The following is a 21,863-nucleotide window of genomic DNA, read 5'->3' as shown; positions in this document are numbered from 1 at the left end:
AGGGCAACACACGCAGCATTTCCCCACGGTGTACTCTTTGGTCTCTTCCACGAAGAAAAGTCTATATGCAGTGTTTACCAGGTGGAGCGAACTGCCTCAACCACGGCAGGCTGTAGCGAGGACTGTAAGCATGTCCTCTGCCAAAACACGCAGTTTTACCCGAAGAACTCTGCTTTAGTTGCAGGTGGAACACAAGCAGCATTTCTCCCACTGTGTTCTCTTTGGGCTCTTCCACAATTGAATTTCTATATGCAGAGTTTCCCACGTGGAGCGAACTGCCTCAACCAAGGCAGGCAGGAGGGAGGACTGTAAGCATTTCCTCTACCAAAACACGCAGTTTTATCGGAAGAGCTCTGCTTTAGTTGCAGGTGGAACACAAGCAGCTTTTCTCCCACTGTGTACTCTTTGGTCTCTTCCACGAATGAAATTCTATATGCCGGGCTTCCCACGTGGAGCGAACTGCCTCAACCAAGGCAGTCTACGGCGAGGACTGTAAACATGTCCTCTCCCCAAACACGCAGTTTTACCCGAAGAACTCTGGTTTAGTTGCAGGTGGAACACTAGCAGCTTTTCTCCCACAGTGTACACAACGGGTACTTCCCCTAATGAACTTGTTCTGTAAGAATGTTTACCCGCGTGGAGCGAACTGCCTCAACCATGGCAGGCAGTAGGGAGGACTGTAAGCATTTCCTCTCCCAAAACACGCAGTTTTGGCGGAACAACTCTGCTTTATTTGCAGGTGGAACACAAGCAGCTTTTCTCCCACAGTGTACACAATGGGCACTTCCCCTAATGAACTTGTTCGATAAGAATGTTTACCCGCGTGGAGCCAACTGCCTCAACCATGGCAGTCTCTAGTAAGGACTGTAAGCATTTCGTCTCCCAATACACGCAGTTTTATCGGAAGAGCTCTGCTCTAGTTGCAGGAGGAACAGAAGCAGCTTTTCTCCCACTGTGTAATCTTTGGTCTCTTCCACAAATGAACTATTATATGCAGGGTTTCCCACGTTGAGCGAACTGCCTCAAACACGGCAGGCTGTAGAGAGGACTGTAAGCATGTCCTCTCCCAAAACACGCAGTTTTACCTGAAGAACTCTGCTTTAGTTGCAGGTGGAACACAAGCAGCTTTTCTCCCACAGTGTACCCAAAGGGCCTTTGCCCGAAAGAGTTTCCTCTCCCAAAACACGCAGTTTTACCTGAAGAACTCTGCTTTAGTTGCAGGTGGAACACAAGCAGCAATTCTCCCACTGTGTACTCTTTGTGCTCTACCTCTAATGAACTTCCATATGCAGGGTTTCCCATGTGGAGAGAACTGTCTCAACCAAGGCAGGCAGGAGGGAGGAGTGTAAGCATTTCCTCTCCCACAACACGAAGTTTTACCCTAAGAACTCTGCTTTAGTTGCAGGTGGAACACAAGCAGCTTTTCTCCCACAGTGTACACAACGGGCACTTCCCCGAATGAACTTGTTCTATAAGAATGGTTACCCGCGTGGAGCGAACTGTCTCAACCAAGGCAGGCTGTAGGGAGGCCTGTAAGCATTTCCTCTCCCAAAACACGCAGTTTTATCGGAAGAACTCTGCTTTAGGTGCAGGTGGAACACAAGCAGCTTTTCTCCCACAGTGTACACAACGGGCCCTTCCCCGAATGAACTTGTTCTATAAGAATGGTTTCCCGCGTGGAGCGAACTGCCTCAACCATGGCAGGCAGGAGGGAGGACTGTAAGCATTTCCTCTCCCAAAACACCCAGTTTTAAAGGAAGAACTCTGCTTTAGTTGCAGGTGGAACACAAGCAGCTTTTCTCCCACATTGTACCCAATGGGCGCTTCCCCTAATGAACATGTTCTATAAGAATGGTTTCCCTCGTGGAGCGAACTGCCTCAACCAAGGCAGGCTATGGCGAGGACTGTAAACATGTCCTCTCCCCAAACACGCAGTTTTACCCGAAGAACTCTGCTTTAGTTGCAGGTGGAACACAAGCAGCTTTTCTCCCACAGTGTACCCAATTGTCCTTTGCCCGAAAGAAATTCTATACGCAAGGTGTGCCGCGTGGAGTGAAAGGCCTAAACCACCGCAGGCTGAAGTGAGGACTGTAAGCACTTCCTCTCCCAAAACACGCAGTTTTACCCGAAGAACTCTGCTTTAGTTGCAGGTGGAACACAAGCAGCATTTCTCCCACTGTGTACTCTTTGCGCTCTACCTCGAATGAACTTCTATATGCAGGGTTTCCCATGTGGAGCGAACTGTCTCAACCAAGGCAGGCAGGAGGGAGGACTGTAAGCATTTCCTCGCCCAAAACACGCAGTTTTATCGGAAGAACTCTGCTTTAGGTGCAGGTGGAACACAAGCAGCTTTTCTCCCACAGTGTACACAACGGGCACTTCCCCGAATGAACTTGTTCTATAAGAATGGTTACCCGCGTGGAGCGAACTGCCTCAACCATGGCAGGCAGTAGGGAGGACTGTAAGCATTTCCTCTCCCAAAACACGCAGTTTTATCGGAAGAGCTCTGCTTTAGTTGCAGGTGGAACACAAGCAGCTTTCCTCCCACAGTGTACACAACGGGCACTTCCCCTACTGAACTTGTTGTATAAGAATGTTTACCCGCGTGGAGCGAACTGCCTCAACCACGGCAGGCTGTAGCGAGGACTGTAAGCATGTCCTCTCCCAAAACACGCAGTTTTACCTGAAGAACTCTGCTTTAGTTGCAGGTGGAACACAAGCAGCTTTTCTCCCACAGTGTACCCAAAGGGCCTTTGCCCGAAAGAGTTTCCTCTCCCAAAACACGCAGTTTTACCTGAAGAACTCTGCTTTAGTTGCAGGTGGAACACAAGCAGCAATTCTCCCACTGTGTACTTTTTGCGCTCTACCTCGAATGAACTTCCATATGCAGGGTTTCCATGTGGAGCGAACTGTCTCAACCAAGGCATGCAGGAGGGAGGAGTGTAAGCATTTCCTCTCCCACAACACGAGGTTTTACCCTAAGAACTCTGCTTTAATTGCAGGTGGAACACAAGCAGCTTTTCTCCCGCTGTGTTCCCAATTGGTCTTTGCCCGAAAGGGTTTCCTCTCCCAAAACATGCAGTTTTACCCGAAGAACTCTGCTTTAGTTGCAGGTGGAACACAAGCAGCTTTTCTCCCACAGTGTACACAACGGGCACTTCCCCTAATGAACTTGTTCTATATGAATGTTTTCCCACGTGGAGCGAACTGTCTCAACCAAGGCAGGCTGTAGGGAGGCCTGTAAGCATTTCCTCTCCCAAAACACGCAGTCTTAACGGAAGAACTCTGCTTTAGTTGCAGGTGGAACACAAGCAGCTTTTCTCCCACTGTGTACTCTTTGGTCTCTTCCACGAATGAAATTCTATATGCCGGGCTTCCCACGTGGAGCGAACTGCCTCAACGAAGGCAGGCTATGGCGAGGACTCTAAACATGTCCTCTCCCCAAACACGCAGTTTTACCCGAAGAACTCTGCTTTAGTTGCAGGTGGAACACAAGCAGCTTTTCTCCCACAGTGTACCCAAAGGGCCTTTGCCCGAAAGAGTTTCCTCTCCGAAATCACGCAGTTTTACCTGAAGAACTCTGCTATAGTTGCAGGTGGAACACAAGCAGCATTTCTCCCACTGTGTACTCTTTGTGCTCTACCTCTAATGAACTTCCATATGCAGGGTTTCCCATGTGGAGAGAACTGTCTCAACCAAGGCAGGCAGGAGGGAGGACTGTAAGCATTTCCTCTCCCAAAACACGCAGTTTTACCCGAAGAACTCTGCTTTAGTTGCAGGTGGAACACAAGCAGCTTTTCTCCCACAGTGTACACAACGGGCACTTCCCCGAATGAACTTGTTCTATAAGAATGGTTACCCGCGTGGAGCGAACTGTCTCAACCAAGGCAGGCTGTAGGGAGGCCTGTAAGCATTTCCTCTCCCAAAACACGCAGTTTTATCGGAAGAACTCTGCTTTAGGTGCAGGTGGAACACAAGCAGCTTTTCTCCCACAGTGTACACAACGGGCACTACCCCGAATGAACTTGTACTATAAGAATGGTTTCCCGCGTGGAGCGAACTGCCTCAACCATGGCAGGCAGGAGGGAGGACTGTAAGCATTTCCTCTCCCAAAACACCCAGTTTTAACGGAAGAACTCTGCTTTAGTTGCAGGTGGAACACAAGCAGCTTTTCTCCCACACTGTACCCAATGGGCCTTTGCCCAAAAGAGTTTCCTCTCCGAAATCACGCAATTTTACCTGAAGAACTCTGCTTTAGTTGCAGGTGGAACACAAGCAGCAATTCTCCCACTGTGTACTTTTTGCGCTCTACCTCGAATGAACTTCCATATGCAGGGTTTCCCATGTGGAGCGAACTGTCTCAACCAAGGCAGGCAGGAGGGAGGAGTGTAAGCATTTCCTCTCCCACAACACGAAGTTTTACCCTAAGAACTCTGCTTTAATTGCAGGTGGAACACAAGCAGCTTTTCTCCCGCTGTGTTCCCAATTGGTCTTTGCCCGAAAGGGTTTCCTCTCCCAAAACATGCAGTTTTACCCGAAGAACTCTGCTTTAGTTGCAGGTGGAACACAAGCAGCTTTTCTCCCACAGTGTACACAACGGGCACTTCCCCTAATGAACTTGTTCTATATGAATGTTTTCCCACGTGGAGCGAACTGTCTCAACCAAGGCAGGCTGTAGGGAGGCCTGTAAGCATTTCCTCTCCCAAAACACGCAGTCTTAACGGAAGAACTCTGCTTTAGTTGCAGGTGGAACACAAGCAGCTTTTCTCCCACTGTGTACTCTTTGGTCTCTTCCACGAATGAAATTCTATATGCCGGGCTTCCCACGTGGAGCGAACTGCCTCAACGAAGGCAGGCTATGGCGAGGACTCTAAACATGTCCTCTCCCCAAACACGCAGTTTTACCCGAAGAACTCTGCTTTAGTTGCAGGTGGAACACAAGCAGCTTTTCTCCCACAGTGTACCCAAAGGGACTTTGCCCGAAAGAGTTTCCTCTCCGAAATCACGCAGTTTTACCTGAAGAACTCTGCTATAGTTGCAGGTGGAACACAAGCAGCATTTCTCCCACTGTGTACTCTTTGTGCTCTACCTCTAATGAACTTCCATATGCAGGGTTTCCCATGTGGAGAGAACTGTCTCAACCAAGGCAGGCAGGAGGGAGGACTGTAAGCATTTCCTCTCCCAAAACACGCAGTTTTACCCGAAGAACTCTGCTTTAGTTGCAGGTGGAACAGAAGCTGCTTTTCTCCCACAGTGTACACAATGGGCACTTCCCCTAATGAACTTGTTCTATAAGAATGGTTTCCCACGTGGAGCGAACTGCCTCAACCATGGCAGTCTCTAGTAAGGAGTGTAAGCATTTCCTCTCCCAAAACACGCAGTTTTATCGGAAGAGATCTGCTTTAGTTGCAGGTGGAACAGAAGCAGCTTTTCTACCACTGTGTACTCTTAAGGCTCTTCCTCAAATGAACTTCTATATGCAGGGTTTCCCACGTGGAGCGAACTGCTAAACCACGGCAGGCTGTAGCGAGGACTGTAAGCATGTCCTCTCCCAAAACATGCAGTTTTACCCGAAGAACTCTGCTTTAGTTGCAGGTGGAACACAAGCAGCTTTTCTCCCACAGTGTACACAACGGGCACTTCCCCTAATGAACTTGTTCTATAAGAATGTTTTCCCACGTGGAGCGAACTGTCTCAACCAAGGCAGGCTGTAGGGAGGCCTGTAAGCATTTCCTCTCCCAAAACACGCAGTTTTACCCGAAGAACTCTGCTTTAGTTGCAGGTGGAACACAAGCAGCTTTTCTCCCACAGTGTACACAACGGGCACTTCCCCGAATGAACTTGTTCTATAAGAATGGTTACCCGCGTGGAGCGAACTGCCTCAACCATGGCAGGCAGGAGGGAGGACTGTAAGCATTTCCTCTCCCAAACACGCAGTTTTAACGGAAGAACTCTGCTTTAGTTGCAGGTGGAACACAAGCAGCTTTTCTCCCACAGTGTACACAATGCGCACTTCCCCTAATGAACTTGTTGTATAAGAATGGTTACCAGCGTGGAGCGAACTGCCTCAGCCTTGGCAGTCTTTAGTAAGGACTATAAGCATTTCCTCTCCCAGAACGCGCAGTTTTATCGGAAGAGCTCTGCTTTACTTGTAGGTGGAAGATAAGCAGCTTTTCTCCCTCTGTGTACTCTTTGGGCTCTTCCACAAATGAACTTCTATATGCAGGGTTTCCCACGTGGAACGAACTGCCTCAACCACGGCAGGGTGTAGCGAGGACGATAAGCATGTCCTCTCCCAAAACACGCAGTTTTACCCGATGAACTCTGCTTTAGTTGCAGGGGCAACACACGCAGCATTTCCCCACGGTGTACTCTTTGGTCTCTTCCACGAAGAAAAGTCTATATGCAGTGTTTACCAGGTGGAGCGAACTGCCTCAACCACGGCAGGCTGTAGCGAGGACTGTAAGCATGTCCTCTGCCAAAACACGCAGTTTTACCCGAAGAACTCTGCTTTAGTTGCAGGTGGAACACAAGCAGCATTTCTCCCACTGTGTTCTCTTTGGGCTCTTCCACAATTGAATTTCTATATGCAGAGTTTCCCACGTGGAGCGAACTGCCTCAACCAAGGCAGGCAGGAGGGAGGACTGTAAGCATTTCCTCTACCAAAACACGCAGTTTTATCGGAAGAGCTCTGCTTTAGTTGCAGGTGGAACACAAGCAGCTTTTCTCCCACTGTGTACTCTTTGGTCTCTTCCACGAATGAAATTCTATATGCCGGGCTTCCCACGTGGAGCGAACTGCCTCAACCAAGGCAGTCTACGGCGAGGACTGTAAACATGTCCTCTCCCCAAACACGCAGTTTTACCCGAAGAACTCTGGTTTAGTTGCAGGTGGAACACTAGCAGCTTTTCTCCCACAGTGTACACAACGGGTACTTCCCCGAATGAACTTGTTCTGTAAGAATGTTTACCCGCGTGGAGCGAACTGCCTCAACCATGGCAGGCAGTAGGGAGGACTGTAAGCATTTCCTCTCCCAAAACACGCAGTTTTGGCGGAACAACTCTGCTTTATTTGCAGGTGGAACACAAGCAGCTTTTCTCCCACAGTGTACACAATGGGCACTTCCCCTAATGAACTTGTTCGATAAGAATGTTTACCCGCGTGGAGCCAACTGCCTCAACCATGGCAGTCTCTAGTAAGGACTGTAAGCATTTCGTCTCCCAATACACGCAGTTTTATCGGAAGAGCTCTGCTCTAGTTGCAGGAGGAACAGAAGCAGCTTTTCTCCCACTGTGTAATCTTTGGTCTCTTCCACAAATGAACTATTATATGCAGGGTTTCCCACGTTGAGCGAACTGCCTCAAACACGGCAGGCTGTAGAGAGGACTGTAAGCATGTCCTCTCCCAAAACACGCAGTTTTACCTGAAGAACTCTGCTTTAGTTGCAGGTGGAACACAAGCAGCTTTTCTCCCACAGTGTACCCAAAGGGCCTTTGCCCGAAAGAGTTTCCTCTCCCAAAACACGCAGTTTTACCTGAAGAACTCTGCTTTAGTTGCAGGTGGAACACAAGCAGCAATTCTCCCACTGTGTACTCTTTGTGCTCTACCTCTAATGAACTTCCATATGCAGGGTTTCCCATGTGGAGAGAACTGTCTCAACCAAGGCAGGCAGGAGGGAGGAGTGTAAGCATTTCCTCTCCCACAACACGAAGTTTTACCCTAAGAACTCTGCTTTAGTTGCAGGTGGAACACAAGCAGCTTTTCTCCCACAGTGTACACAACGGGCACTTCCCCGAATGAACTTGTTCTATAAGAATGGTTACCCGCGTGGAGCGAACTGTCTCAACCAAGGCAGGCTGTAGGGAGGCCTGTAAGCATTTCCTCTCCCAAAACACGCAGTTTTATCGGAAGAACTCTGCTTTAGGTGCAGGTGGAACACAAGCAGCTTTTCTCCCACAGTGTACACAACGGGCCCTTCCCCGAATGAACTTGTTCTATAAGAATGGTTTCCCGCGTGGAGCGAACTGCCTCAACCATGGCAGGCAGGAGGGAGGACTGTAAGCATTTCCTCTCCCAAAACACCCAGTTTTAACGGAAGAACTCTGCTTTAGTTGCAGGTGGAACACAAGCAGCTTTTCTCCCACAGTGTAAGCAAAGGGCCTTTACCCGAAAGAGTTTCCTCTCCCAAACCACGCAGTTTTAATGGAAGAACTCTGCTTTAGTTGCAGGTGGAACACAAGAAGCATTTCTCCCACTATGAACTCTTTCGGCTCTTCCATGAATGAACTTCTATATGCAGGGTTTCCTACGTGGAGCGAACTGTCTCAACCAAGGCAGGCAGTAGGGAGGCCTGTAAGCATTTCCTCTCCCAAAACAAGCAGTTTTACCTGAAGAACTCTGCTTTAGTTGCAGGTGGAACACAAGCAGCTTTTCTCCCACACTGTACCCAATGGGCCTTTGCCCGAAAGAGTTTCCTCTCCGAAATCACGCAGTTTTACCTGAAGAACTCTGCTATAGTTGCAGGTGGAACACAAGCAGCATTTCTCCCACTGTGTACTCCTTGTGCTCTACCTCTAATGAACTTCCATATGCAGGGTTTCCCATGTGGAGAGAACTGTCTCAACCAAGGCAGGCAGGAGGGAGGACTGTAAGCATTTCCTCTCCCAAAACACGCAGTTTTACCCGAAGAACTCTGCTTTAGTTGCAGGTGGAACAGAAGCTGCTTTTCTCCCACAGTGTACACAATGGGCACTTCCCCTAATGAACTTGTTCTATAAGAATGGTTTCCCACGTGGAGCGAACTGCCTCAACCATGGCAGTCTCTAGTAAGGAGTGTAAGCATTTCCTCTCCCAAAACACGCAGTTTTATCGGAAGAGATCTGCTTTAGTTGCAGGTGGAACAGAAGCAGCTTTTCTACCACTGTGTACTCTTAAGGCTCTTCCTCAAATGAACTTCTATATGCAGGGTTTCCCACGTGGAGCGAACTGCTAAACCACGGCAGGCTGTAGCGAGGACTGTAAGCATGTCCTCTCCCAAAACAGGCAGTTTTACCCGAAGAACTCTGCTTTAGTTGCAGGTGGAACACAAGCAGCTTTTCTCCCACATTGTACCCAATGGGCGCTTCCCCTAATGAACATGTTCTATAAGAATGGTTTCCCTCGTGGAGCGAACTGCCTCAACCAAGGCAGGCTATGGCGAGGACTGTAAACATGTCCTCTCCCCAAACACGCAGTTTTACCCGAAGAACTCTGCTTTAGTTGCAAGTGGAACACAAGCAGCTTTTCTCCCACAGTGTACCCAATTGTCCTTTGCCCGAAAGAAATTCTATACGCAAGGTGTGCCGCGTGGAGTGAAAGGCCTAAACCACCGCAGGCTGAAGTGAGGACTGTAAGCACTTCCTCTCCCAAAACACGCAGTTTTACCCGAAGAACTCTGCTTTAGTTGCAGGTGGAACACAAGCAGCATTTCTCCCACTGTGTACTCTTTGCGCTCTACCTCGAATGAACTTCTATATGCAGGGTTTCCCATGTGGAGCGAACTGTCTCAACCAAGGCAGGCAGGAGGGAGGACTGTAAGCATTTCCTCGCCCAAAACACGCAGTTTTATCGGAAGAACTCTGCTTTAGGTGCAGGTGGAACACAAGCAGCTTTTCTCCCACAGTGTACACAACGGGCACTTCCCCGAATGAACTTGTTCTATAAGAATGGTTACCCGCGTGGAGCGAACTGCCTCAACCATGGCAGGCAGTAGATAGGACTGTAAGCATTTCGTCTCCCAAAACACACAGTTTTATCGGAAGAGCTCTGCTTTAGTTGCAGGTGGAACACAAGCAGCTTTCCTCCCACAGTGTACACAACGGGCACTTCCCCTACTGAACTTGTTGTATAAGAATGTTTACCCGCGTGGAGCGAACTGCCTCAACCACGGCAGGCTGTAGCGAGGACTGTAAGCATGTCCTCTCCCAAAACACGCAGTTTTACCTGAAGAACTCTGCTTTAGTTGCAGGTGGAACACAAGCAGCTTTTCTCCCACAGTGTACCCAAAGGGCCTTTGCCCGAAAGAGTTTCCTCTCCCAAAACACGCAGTTTTACCTGAAGAACTCTGCTTTAGTTGCAGGTGGAACACAAGCAGCAATTCTCCCACTGTGTAAGTTTTGCGCTCTACCTCGAATGAACTTCCATATGCAGGGTTTCCCATGTGGAGCGAACTGTCTCAACCAAGGCATGCAGGAGGGAGGAGTGTAAGCATTTCCTCTCCCACAACACGAGGTTTTACCCTAAGAACTCTGCTTTAATTGCAGGTGGAACACAAGCAGCTTTTCTCCCGCTGTGTTCCCAATTGGTCTTTGCCCGAAAGGGTTTCCTCTCCAAAAACATGCAGTTTTACCCGAAGAACTCTGCTTTAGTTGCAGGTGGAACACAAGCAGCTTTTCTCCCACAGTGTACACAACGGGCACTTCCCCTAATGAACTTGTTCTATATGAATGTTTTCCCACGTGGAGCGAACTGTCTCAACCAAGGCAGGCTGTAGGGAGGCCTGTAAGCATTTCCTCTCCCAAAACACGCAGTCTTAACGGAAGAACTCTGCTTTAGTTGCAGGTGGAACACAAGCAGCTTTTCTCCCACTGTGTACTCTTTGGTCTCTTCCACGAATGAAATTCTATATGCCGGGCTTCCCACGTGGAGCGAACTGCGTCAACGAAGGCAGGCTATGGCGAGGACTCTAAACATGTCCTCTCCCCAAACACGCAGTTTTACCCGAAGAACTCTGCTTTAGTTGCAGGTGGAACACAAGCAGCTTTTCTCCCACAGTGTACCCAAAGGGCCTTTGCCCGAAAGAGTTTCCTCTCCGAAATCACGCAGTTTTACCTGAAGAACTCTGCTATAGTTGCAGGTGGAACACAAGCAGCATTTCTCCCACTGTGTACTCTTTGTGCTCTACCTCTAATGAACTTCCATATGCAGGGTTTCCCATGTGGAGAGAACTGTCTCAACCAAGGCAGGCAGGAGGGAGGACTGTAAGCATTTCCTCTCCCAAAACACGCAGTTTTACCCGAAGAACTCTGCTTTAGTTGCAGGTGGAACACAAGCAGCTTTTCTCCCACAGTGTACACAACGGGCACTTCCCCGAATGAACTTGTTCTATAAGAATGGTTACCCGCGTGGAGCGAACTGTCTCAACCAAGGCAGGCTGTAGGGAGGCCTGTAAGCATTTCCTCTCCCAAAACACGCAGTTTTATCGGAAGAACTCTGCTTTAGGTGCAGGTGGAACACAAGCAGCTTTTCTCCCACAGTGTACACAACGGGCACTACCCCGAATGAACTTGTACTATAAGAATGGTTTCCCGCGTGGAGCGAACTGCCTCAACCATGGCAGGCAGGAGGGAGGACTGTAAGCATTTCCTCTCCCAAAACACCCAGTTTTAACGGAAGAACTCTGCTTTAGTTGCAGGTGGAACAGAAGCTGCTTTTCTCCCACAGTGTACACAATGGGCACTTCCCCTAATGAACTTGTTCTATAAGAATGGTTTCCCACGTGGAGCAAACTGCCTCAACCATGGCAGTCTCTAGTAAGGAGTGTAAGCATTTCCTCTCCCAAAACACGCAGTTTTATTGGAAGAGATCTGCTTTAGTTGCAGGTGGAACAGAAGCAGCTTTTCTACCACTGTGTACTCTTTGGGCTCTTCCACAAATGAACTTCTATATGCAGGGTTTCCCACGTGGAGCGAACTGCTAAACCACGGCAGGCTGTAGCGAGGACTGTAAGCATGTCCTCTCCCAAAACACGCAGTTTTACCCGAAGAACTCTGCTTTAGTTGCATGTGGAACACAAGCAGCAATTCTCCCACTGTGTACTCTTTGCGCTCTACCTCGAATGAACTTCCATATGCAGGGTTTCCCATGTGGAGCGAACTGTCTCAACCAAGGCAGGCAGGAGGGAGGTGTGTAAGCATTTCCTCTCCCACAACACGAAGTTTTACCCTAAGAACTCTGCTTTAATTGCAGGTGGAACACAAGCAGCTTTTCTCCCGCTGTGTTCCCAATTGGTCCTTGCCCGAAAGGGTTTCCTCTCCCAAAACATGCAGTTTTACCCGAAGAACTCTGCTTTAGTTGCAGGTGGAACACAAGCAGCTTTTCTCCCACAGTGTACACAACGGGCACTTCCCCTAATGAACTTGTTCTATAAGAATGTTTTCCCACGTGGAGCGAACTGTCTCAACCAAGGCAGGCTGTAGGGAGGCCTGTAAGCATTTCCTCTCCCAAAACACGCAGTTTTACCCGAAGAACTCTGCTTTAGTTGCAGGTGGAACACAAGCAGCTTTTCTCCCACAGTGTACACAACGGGCACTTCCCCGAATGAACTTGTTCTATAAGAATGGTTACCCGCGTGGAGCGAACTGCCTCAACCATGGCAGGCAGGAGGGAGGACTGTAAGCATTTCCTCTCCCAAACACGCAGTTTTAACGGAAGAACTCTGCTTTAGTTGCAGGTGGAACACAAGCAGCTTTTCTCCCACAGTGTACACAATGCGCACTTCCCCTAATGAACTTGTTGTATAAGAATGGTTACCAGCGTGGAGCGAACTGCCTCAGCCTTGGCAGTCTTTAGTAAGGACTATAAGCATTTCCTCTCCCAGAACGCGCAGTTTTATCGGAAGAGCTCTGCTTTACTTGTAGGTGGAAGATAAGCAGCTTTTCTCCCACTGTGTACTCTTTGGGCTCTTCCACAAATGAACTTCTATATGCAGGGTTTCCCACGTGGAACGAACTGCCTCAACCACGGCAGGGTGTAGCGAGGACGATAAGCATGTCCTCTCCCAAAACACGCAGTTTTACCCGATGAACTCTGCTTTAGTTGCAAGGGCAACACACGCAGCATTTCCCCACGGTGTACTCTTTGGTCTCTTCCACGAAGAAAAGTCTATATGCAGTGTTTACCAGGTGGAGCGAACTGCCTCAACCACGGCAGGCTGTAGCGAGGACTGTAAGCATGTCCTCTGCCAAAACACGCAGTTTTACCCGAAGAACTCTGCTTTAGTTGCAGGTGGAACACAAGCAGCATTTCTCCCACTGTGTTCTCTTTGGGCTCTTCCACAATTGAATTTCTATATGCAGAGTTTCCCACGTGGAGCGAACTGCCTCAACCAAGGCAGGCAGGAGGGAGGACTGTAAGCATTTCCTCTACCAAAACACGCAGTTTTATCGGAAGAGCTCTGCTTTAGTTGCAGGTGGAACACAAGCAGCTTTTCTCCCACTGTGTACTCTTTGGTCTCTTCCACGAATGAAATTCTATATGCCGGGCTTCCCACGTGGAGCGAACTGCCTCAACCAAGGCAGTCTACGGCGAGGACTGTAAACATGTCCTCTCCCCAAACACGCAGTTTTACCCGAAGAACTCTGGTTTAGTTGCAGGTGGAACACTAGCAGCTTTTCTCCCACAGTGTACACAACGGGTACTTCCCCGAATGAACTTGTTCTGTAAGAATGTTTACCCGCGTGGAGCGAACTGCCTCAACCATGGCAGGCAGTAGGGAGGACTGTAAGCATTTCCTCTCCCAAAACACGCAGTTTTGGCGGAACAACTCTGCTTTATTTGCAGGTGGAACACAAGCAGCTTTTCTCCCACAGTGTACACAATGGGCACTTCCCCTAATGAACTTGTTCGATAAGAATGTTTACCCGCGTGGAGCCAACTGCCTCAACCATGGCAGTCTCTAGTAAGGACTGTAAGCATTTCGTCTCCCAATACACGCAGTTTTATCGGAAGAGCTCTGCTCTAGTTGCAGGAGGAACAGAAGCAGCTTTTCTCCCACTGTGTAATCTTTGGTCTCTTCCACAAATGAACTATTATATGCAGGGTTTCCCACGTTGAGCGAACTGCCTCAAACACGGCAGGCTGTAGAGAGGACTGTAAGCATGTCCTCTCCCAAAACACGCAGTTTTACCTGAAGAACTCTGCTTTAGTTGCAGGTGGAACACAAGCAGCTTTTCTCCCACAGTGTACCCAAAGGGCCTTTGCCCGAAAGAGTTTCCTCTCCCAAAACACGCAGTTTTACCTGAAGAACTCTGCTTTAGTTGCAGGTGGAACACAAGCAGCAATTCTCCCACTGTGTACTCTTTGTGCTCTACCTCTAATGAACTTCCATATGCAGGGTTTCCCATGTGGAGAGAACTGTCTCAACCAAGGCAGGCAGGAGGGAGGAGTGTAAGCATTTCCTCTCCCACAACACGAAGTTTTACCCTAAGAACTCTGCTTTAGTTGCAGGTGGAACACAAGCAGCTTTTCTCCCACAGTGTACACAACGGGCACTTCCCCGAATGAACTTGTTCTATAAGAATGGTTACCCGCGTGGAGCGAACTGTCTCAACCAAGGCAGGCTGTAGGGAGGCCTGTAAGCATTTCCTCTCCCAAAACACGCAGTTTTATCGGAAGAACTCTGCTTTAGGTGCAGGTGGAACACAAGCAGCTTTTCTCCCACAGTGTACACAACGGGCCCTTCCCCGAATGAACTTGTTCTATAAGAATGGTTTCCCGCGTGGAGCGAACTGCCTCAACCATGGCAGGCAGGAGGGAGGACTGTAAGCATTTCCTCTCCCAAAACACCCAGTTTTAAAGGAAGAACTCTGCTTTAGTTGCAGGTGGAACACAAGCAGCTTTTCTCCCACATTGTACCCAATGGGCGCTTCCCCTAATGAACATGTTCTATAAGAATGGTTTCCCTCGTGGAGCGAACTGCCTCAACCAAGGCAGGCTATGGCGAGGACTGTAAACATGTCCTCTCCCCAAACACGCAGTTTTACCCGAAGAACTCTGCTTTAGTTGCAGGTGGAACACAAGCAGCTTTTCTCCCACAGTGTACCCAATTGTCCTTTGCCCGAAAGAAATTCTATACGCAAGGTGTGCCGCGTGGAGTGAAAGGCCTAAACCACCGCAGGCTGAAGTGAGGACTGTAAGCACTTCCTCTCCCAAAACACGCAGTTTTACCCGAAGAACTCTGCTTTAGTTGCAGGTGGAACACAAGCAGCATTTCTCCCACTGTGTACTCTTTGCGCTCTACCTCGAATGAACTTCTATATGCAGGGTTTCCCATGTGGAGCGAACTGTCTCAACCAAGGCAGGCAGGAGGGAGGACTGTAAGCATTTCCTCGCCCAAAACACGCAGTTTTATCGGAAGAACTCTGCTTTAGGTGCAGGTGGAACACAAGCAGCTTTTCTCCCACAGTGTACACAACGGGCACTTCCCCGAATGAACTTGTTCTATAAGAATGGTTACCCGCGTGGAGCGAACTGCCTCAACCATGGCAGGCAGTAGGGAGGACTGTAAGCATTTCCTCTCCCAAAACACGCAGTTTTATCGGAAGAGCTCTGCTTTAGTTGCAGGTGGAACACAAGCAGCTTTCCTCCCACAGTGTACACAACGGGCACTTCCCCTACTGAACTTGTTGTATAAGAATGTTTACCCGCGTGGAGCGAACTGCCTCAACCACGGCAGGCTGTAGCGAGGACTGTAAGCATGTCCTCTCCCAAAACACGCAGTTTTACCTGAAGAACTCTGCTTTAGTTGCAGGTGGAACACAAGCAGCTTTTCTCCCACAGTGTACCCAAAGGGCCTTTGCCCGAAAGAGTTTCCTCTCCCAAAACACGCAGTTTTACCTGAAGAACTCTGCTTTAGTTGCAGGTGGAACACAAGCAGCAATTCTCCCACTGTGTACTTTTTGCGCTCTACCTCGAATGAACTTCCATATGCAGGGTTTCCATGTGGAGCGAACTGTCTCAACCAAGGCATGCAGGAGGGAGGAGTGTAAGCATTTCCTCTCCCACAACACGAGGTTTTACCCTAAGAACTCTGCTTTAATTGCAGGTGGAACACAAGCAGCTTTTCTCCCGCTGTGTTCCCAATTGGTCTTTGCCCGAAAGGGTTTCCTCTCCCAAAACATGCAGTTTTACCCGAAGAACTCTGCTTTAGTTGCAGGTGGAACACAAGCAGCTTTTCTCCCACAGTGTACACAACGGGCACTTCCCCTAATGAACTTGTTCTATATGAATGTTTTCCCACGTGGAGCGAACTGTCTCAACCAAGGCAGGCTGTAGGGAGGCCTGTAAGCATTTCCTCTCCCAAAACACGCAGTCTTAACGGAAGAACTCTGCTTTAGTTGCAGGTGGAACACAAGCAGCTTTTCTCCCACTGTGTACTCTTTGGTCTCTTCCACGAATGAAATTCTATATGCCGGGCTTCCCACGTGGAGCGAACTGCCTCAACGAAGGCAGGCTATGGCGAGGACTCTAAACATGTCCTCTCCCCAAACACGCAGTTTTACCCGAAGAACTCTGCTTTAGTTGCAGGTGGAACACAAGCAGCTTTTCTCCCACAGTGTACCCAAAGGGCCTTTGCCCGAAAGAGTTTCCTCTCCGAAATCACGCAGTTTTACCTGAAGAACTCTGCTATAGTTGCAGGTGGAACACAAGCAGCATTTCTCCCACTGTGTACTCTTTGTGCTCTACCTCTAATGAACTTCCATATGCAGGGTTTCCCATGTGGAGAGAACTGTCTCAACCAAGGCAGGCAGGAGGGAGGACTGTAAGCATTTCCTCTCCCAAAACACGCAGTTTTACCCGAAGAACTCTGCTTTAGTTGCAGGTGGAACACAAGCAGCTTTTCTCCCACAGTGTACACAACGGGCACTTCCCCGAATGAACTTGTTCTATAAGAATGGTTACCCGCGTGGAGCGAACTGTCTCAACCAAGGCAGGCTGTAGGGAGGCCTGTAAGCATTTCCTCTCCCAAAACACGCAGTTTTATCGGAAGAACTCTGCTTTAGGTGCAGGTGGAACACAAGCAGCTTTTCTCCCACAGTGTACACAACGGGCACTACCCCGAATGAACTTGTACTATAAGAATGGTTTCCCGCGTGGAGCGAACTGCCTCAACCATGGCAGGCAGGAGGGAGGACTGTAAGCATTTCCTCTCCCAAAACACCCAGTTTTAACGGAAGAACTCTGCTTTAGTTGCAGGTGGAACACAAGCAGCTTTTCTCCCACACTGTACCCAATGGGCCTTTGCCCAAAAGAGTTTCCTCTCCGAAATCACGCAATTTTACCTGAAGAACTCTGCTTTAGTTGCAGGTGGAACACAAGCAGCAATTCTCCCACTGTGTACTTTTTGCGCTCTACCTCGAATGAACTTCCATATGCAGGGTTTCCCATGTGGAGCGAACTGTCTCAACCAAGGCAGGCAGGAGGGAGGAGTGTAAGCATTTCCTCTCCCACAACACGAAGTTTTACCCTAAGAACTCTGCTTTAATTGCAGGTGGAACACAAGCAGCTTTTCTCCCGCTGTGTTCCCAATTGGTCTTTGCCCGAAAGGGTTTCCTCTCCCAAAACATGCAGTTTTACCCGAAGAACTCTGCTTTAGTTGCAGGTGGAACACAAGCAGCTTTTCTCCCACAGTGTACACAACGGGCACTTCCCCTAATGAACTTGTTCTATATGAATGTTTTCCCACGTGGAGCGAACTGTCTCAACCAAGGCAGGCTGTAGGGAGGCCTGTAAGCATTTCCTCTCCCAAAACACGCAGTCTTAACGGAAGAACTCTGCTTTAGTTGCAGGTGGAACACAAGCAGCTTTTCTCCCACTGTGTACTCTTTGGTCTCTTCCACGAATGAAATTCTATATGCCGGGCTTCCCACGTGGAGCGAACTGCCTCAACGAAGGCAGGCTATGGCGAGGACTCTAAACATGTCCTCTCCCCAAACACGCAGTTTTACCCGAAGAACTCTGCTTTAGTTGCAGGTGGAACACAAGCAGCTTTTCTCCCACAGTGTACCCAAAGGGACTTTGCCCGAAAGAGTTTCCTCTCCGAAATCACGCAGTTTTACCTGAAGAACTCTGCTATAGTTGCAGGTGGAACACAAGCAGCATTTCTCCCACTGTGTACTCTTTGTGCTCTACCTCTAATGAACTTCCATATGCAGGGTTTCCCATGTGGAGAGAACTGTCTCAACCAAGGCAGGCAGGAGGGAGGACTGTAAGCATTTCCTCTCCCAAAACACGCAGTTTTACCCGAAGAACTCTGCTTTAGTTGCAGGTGGAACAGAAGCTGCTTTTCTCCCACAGTGTACACAATGGGCACTTCCCCTAATGAACTTGTTCTATAAGAATGGTTTCCCACGTGGAGCGAACTGCCTCAACCATGGCAGTCTCTAGTAAGGAGTGTAAGCATTTCCTCTCCCAAAACACGCAGTTTTATCGGAAGAGATCTGCTTTAGTTGCAGGTGGAACAGAAGCAGCTTTTCTACCACTGTGTACTCTTAAGGCTCTTCCTCAAATGAACTTCTATATGCAGGGTTTCCCACGTGGAGCGAACTGCTAAACCACGGCAGGCTGTAGCGAGGACTGTAAGCATGTCCTCTCCCAAAACATGCAGTTTTACCCGAAGAACTCTGCTTTAGTTGCAGGTGGAACACAAGCAGCTTTTCTCCCACAGTGTACACAACGGGCACTTCCCCTAATGAACTTGTTCTATAAGAATGTTTTCCCACGTGGAGCGAACTGTCTCAACCAAGGCAGGCTGTAGGGAGGCCTGTAAGCATTTCCTCTCCCAAAACACGCAGTTTTACCCGAAGAACTCTGCTTTAGTTGCAGGTGGAACACAAGCAGCTTTTCTCCCACAGTGTACACAACGGGCACTTCCCCGAATGAACTTGTTCTATAAGAATGGTTACCCGCGTGGAGCGAACTGCCTCAACCATGGCAGGCAGGAGGGAGGACTGTAAGCATTTCCTCTCCCAAACACGCAGTTTTAACGGAAGAACTCTGCTTTAGTTGCAGGTGGAACACAAGCAGCTTTTCTCCCACAGTGTACACAATGCGCACTTCCCCTAATGAACTTGTTGTATAAGAATGGTTACCAGCGTGGAGCGAACTGCCTCAGCCTTGGCAGTCTTTAGTAAGGACTATAAGCATTTCCTCTCCCAGAACGCGCAGTTTTATCGGAAGAGCTCTGCTTTACTTGTAGGTGGAAGATAAGCAGCTTTTCTCCCTCTGTGTACTCTTTGGGCTCTTCCACAAATGAACTTCTATATGCAGGGTTTCCCACGTGGAACGAACTGCCTCAACCACGGCAGGGTGTAGCGAGGACGATAAGCATGTCCTCTCCCAAAACACGCAGTTTTACCCGATGAACTCTGCTTTAGTTGCAGGGGCAACACACGCAGCATTTCCCCACGGTGTACTCTTTGGTCTCTTCCACGAAGAAAAGTCTATATGCAGTGTTTACCAGGTGGAGCGAACTGCCTCAACCACGGCAGGCTGTAGCGAGGACTGTAAGCATGTCCTCTGCCAAAACACGCAGTTTTACCCGAAGAACTCTGCTTTAGTTGCAGGTGGAACACAAGCAGCATTTCTCCCACTGTGTTCTCTTTGGGCTCTTCCACAATTGAATTTCTATATGCAGAGTTTCCCACGTGGAGCGAACTGCCTCAACCAAGGCAGGCAGGAGGGAGGACTGTAAGCATTTCCTCTACCAAAACACGCAGTTTTATCGGAAGAGCTCTGCTTTAGTTGCAGGTGGAACACAAGCAGCTTTTCTCCCACTGTGTACTCTTTGGTCTCTTCCACGAATGAAATTCTATATGCCGGGCTTCCCACGTGGAGCGAACTGCCTCAACCAAGGCAGTCTACGGCGAGGACTGTAAACATGTCCTCTCCCCAAACACGCAGTTTTACCCGAAGAACTCTGGTTTAGTTGCAGGTGGAACACTAGCAGCTTTTCTCCCACAGTGTACACAACGGGTACTTCCCCGAATGAACTTGTTCTGTAAGAATGTTTACCCGCGTGGAGCGAACTGCCTCAACCATGGCAGGCAGTAGGGAGGACTGTAAGCATTTCCTCTCCCAAAACACGCAGTTTTGGCGGAACAACTCTGCTTTATTTGCAGGTGGAACACAAGCAGCTTTTCTCCCACAGTGTACACAATGGGCACTTCCCCTAATGAACTTGTTCGATAAGAATGTTTACCCGCGTGGAGCCAACTGCCTCAACCATGGCAGTCTCTAGTAAGGACTGTAAGCATTTCGTCTCCCAATACACGCAGTTTTATCGGAAGAGCTCTGCTCTAGTTGCAGGAGGAACAGAAGCAGCTTTTCTCCCACTGTGTAATCTTTGGTCTCTTCCACAAATGAACTATTATATGCAGGGTTTCCCACGTTGAGCGAACTGCCTCAAACACGGCAGGCTGTAGAGAGGACTGTAAGCATGTCCTCTCCCAAAACACGCAGTTTTACCTGAAGAACTCTGCTTTAGTTGCAGGTGGAACACAAGCAGCTTTTCTCCCACAGTGTACCCAAAGGGCCTTTGCCCGAAAGAGTTTCCTCTCCCAAAACACGCAGTTTTACCTGAAGAACTCTGCTTTAGTTGCAGGTGGAACACAAGCAGCAATTCTCCCACTGTGTACTCTTTGTGCTCTACCTCTAATGAACTTCCATATGCAGGGTTTCCCATGTGGAGAGAACTGTCTCAACCAAGGCAGGCAGGAGGGAGGAGTGTAAGCATTTCCTCTCCCACAACACGAAGTTTTACCCTAAGAACTCTGCTTTAGTTGCAGGTGGAACACAAGCAGCTTTTCTCCCACAGTGTACACAACGGGCACTTCCCCGAATGAACTTGTTCTATAAGAATGGTTACCCGCGTGGAGCGAACTGTCTCAACCAAGGCAGGCTGTAGGGAGGCCTGTAAGCATTTCCTCTCCCAAAACACGCAGTTTTATCGGAAGAACTCTGCTTTAGGTGCAGGTGGAACACAAGCAGCTTTTCTCCCACAGTGTACACAACGGGCCCTTCCCCGAATGAACTTGTTCTATAAGAATGGTTTCCCGCGTGGAGCGAACTGCCTCAACCATGGCAGGCAGGAGGGAGGACTGTAAGCATTTCCTCTCCCAAAACACCCAGTTTTAAAGGAAGAACTCTGCTTTAGTTGCAGGTGGAACACAAGCAGCTTTTCTCCCACATTGTACCCAATGGGCGCTTCCCCTAATGAACATGTTCTATAAGAATGGTTTCCCTCGTGGAGCGAACTGCCTCAACCAAGGCAGGCTATGGCGAGGACTGTAAACATGTCCTCTCCCCAAACACGCAGTTTTACCCGAAGAACTCTGCTTTAGTTGCAGGTGGAACACAAGCAGCTTTTCTCCCACAGTGTACCCAATTGTCCTTTGCCCGAAAGAAATTCTATACGCAAGGTGTGCCGCGTGGAGTGAAAGGCCTAAACCACCGCAGGCTGAAGTGAGGACTGTAAGCACTTCCTCTCCCAAAACACGCAGTTTTACCCGAAGAACTCTGCTTTAGTTGCAGGTGGAACACAAGCAGCATTTCTCCCACTGTGTACTCTTTGCGCTCTACCTCGAATGAACTTCTATATGCAGGGTTTCCCATGTGGAGCGAACTGTCTCAACCAAGGCAGGCAGGAGGGAGGACTGTAAGCATTTCCTCGCCCAAAACACGCAGTTTTATCGGAAGAACTCTGCTTTAGGTGCAGGTGGAACACAAGCAGCTTTTCTCCCACAGTGTACACAACGGGCACTTCCCCGAATGAACTTGTTCTATAAGAATGGTTACCCGCGTGGAGCGAACTGCCTCAACCATGGCAGGCAGTAGGGAGGACTGTAAGCATTTCCTCTCCCAAAACACGCAGTTTTATCGGAAGAGCTCTGCTTTAGTTGCAGGTGGAACACAAGCAGCTTTCCTCCCACAGTGTACACAACGGGCACTTCCCCTACTGAACTTGTTGTATAAGAATGTTTACCCGCGTGGAGCGAACTGCCTCAACCACGGCAGGCTGTAGCGAGGACTGTAAGCATGTCCTCTCC

The sequence above is a fragment of the Hyperoodon ampullatus genome (assembly GCF_949752795.1).
Source record: "Hyperoodon ampullatus genome assembly, contig: scaffold_107, whole genome shotgun sequence".
Lineage (NCBI taxonomy): Eukaryota > Metazoa > Chordata > Mammalia > Artiodactyla > Ziphiidae > Hyperoodon > Hyperoodon ampullatus.
The sequence above is the reverse complement of the archived record's forward strand: the minus strand, read 5'-3'. Positions refer to the sequence as shown.